The sequence below is a fragment of the Rattus norvegicus genome, chromosome 4 (assembly GCF_036323735.1).
Source record: "Rattus norvegicus strain BN/NHsdMcwi chromosome 4, GRCr8, whole genome shotgun sequence".
NCBI lineage: Eukaryota > Metazoa > Chordata > Mammalia > Rodentia > Muridae > Rattus > Rattus norvegicus.
In genome coordinates, this window is record NC_086022.1 from 78,993,172 (window position 1) to 78,995,509 (window position 2,338).

Consider the following 2,338-nt stretch of genomic DNA (forward strand, 5'->3'; position numbering starts at 1 on the left):
CATGCAGGCTAGCACTAATCCACAATAAATAGTTAAATAAATAACTTTAAGTAAGTTCAGTTCTGTCTTGGACTGCGTGCATGGCTATGTGGGCCTATGTTGGTCATCCTTGTGTCAGTCTCCCAGTGTTGTAGTTTAATTTATTCAGAATGTTGTCCCAACATGATTTGTTTTTAGGACTTATATATTACTCTAAATCATTCTGTCCATCACCTCTGTAAATGCTGTTGCTTTTCCCATTCATAATCAGAATGAAACATCTATTTTTAGTTCTGATAGTTACTGTTTTCTGCAAGATGGCTTTACGTCTTTCAGGTCTGTGGCAGCTCAGGCCAGAGATAGCTGGTATTTAGCTACTGAGAATTCAGTACTTGTTACTGCATCCTAATCGGGCCCAACCTGACAGATGCAAGATACAAATGTGATATTCTGATGTTGAGCTCCCTCCAACCTTTACTTCCCAGACCCTTACTTTTGATGATTTAATTTCTTTGGACGGAGTTCCCTGTCTTTGGTTTTGAATGGAAGTTTGGGGACCTTCAAGGGTCTGAAGCCAGTGCTTTGTTCCAGAGTTTGTATTTTACCAGGAACTGAGGAATTAGTGCTACTGAACAGAGAATACTTTAGTTTTCTTATTGAGTCTCTGGACTCATTCACAGCTAAGGGAAAATGCAGGCCCTAGGGAGTTCAGCTGACACCCTCAGTTACCATCCAGGAGACCAATCTTCCCTTTGAGTTCATAGTTCACAGCTCCCAACTCAACTTAAGGTCATTCTGCTTCTCTCTCTCTCTCTCTCTCTCTCTCTCTCTCTCTCTCTCTCTCTCTCTTCTGAGCTAGGGTTCCTTCATATGGCCCAGGATGTCCTTGAACTTGCTATCTTCCTGTCCTAGCCTCTTGAGTGATGGGATTGCCTTACCTTTCTCTGTGTGTTTAACTCACATATGTTAACATTCACTTCATGCAAATCAAATACTTCTTTGTTCAAATCTCTTCAGCGTGTCTGTGTTGAAGGTGGCTCAGCAGTCTTTCTCACTGCATCTCTGTTGCAGAACCTAGACACCCATTTCTTGCTGGAAGACAAGAGGAGCATACGGTTGCTCGTAAACAGTGAGGTCCCTGAACAATCCATCTGACTCTGGGGTTTTGGAGAAAAAGTCACAGTTACAAAGAACCGGCTTTTAAGAAAGGGGATGTGGATTATGGGAAGAATAGTGGCACACAACTGCCAACTTTAAGTAGCACTTGCTGATCATTGAGGCATCTCTAAGGACTGTGCTAACTCACTTCAGCCTCACAACCACCTGTCGAGGAGGAAACTGTTCTATTCTCGGTTTAACAGACAAGGAAACAGACACAGAAAGCTGAGCTTTGAGCTTGCCGTGACCAAGTACCTAACAGAAATAACTTAAAGGAAGAAGTAGTTATTTTGTCAGAATGTAATCTTAGAAACAAAAGCAGACTGCGGGTCAGCCACAGCTACCAATAGCAGGACTCCCCCTTTCACAGATGCTGACTGGCACCCCTGAGGGCATTCCAGAAGTCTCCAGGGAACAGATTTTCAACTGTCTAGGTTTCTTACCCGGGGAGGTGCGTTTATGTTAAAGGGGTTTTTGATGACCACCCATTCTGCCTCCTACCCCTTTGACTAGGGATCTGAGCCTGACTGCAGAGTCCTGCTGTGAAGTCACCCCTCATCCTTAGAAGCCATAAGAGATCCTCACTTCTGCTGCACAGGCCATATGGTTGCCCATGTCTCCACATATTAATGACTCTTCTAATAAACTCTTTAGTACCCAATCACCTTTCTTACCATCCATATTGGACCTGCAACCAAGACCTCTCAAGGTTGTTTCGTGATTCCAGAGGGTTTGGAGTGGGATTCTCAGACAACGACATAGGACGTGGAGGCTTTTCTCCTAGGAAGTGGCTTTATTTGGGCTGGCGCATGCTCAGCAGATTCAAGCCGTGAGAGCAGTAGGGCTTGACCTTGTATACATTTTTAATTCTTCTTCCCCTTATATAGTATAGAAGTATAGACTCAAAGACTACATGGATGCTACAGCATTGCTGTGACCCTGGAGCAGTGAGGCTTCAGGGAGATGAGAATGCTAGGCTAAGGCGTGTTGCCTTCTCTCTCTCTCTCTCTCTCTCTCTCTCTCTCTCTCTCCCTTTCTCTGTCTCTACAACCCTCTCAACTCCCCTCCCCATTCTCTGGTCAATACTATACCGTCGTCCTGTGTGGCTGATCCCTCGGGGGGGGGGGGGAGGGATTCCTCAACTTGGCTGGCAGAGGCAAGCCCTTCTCCCACTGCTGACCACACATCCACCAAACATAGT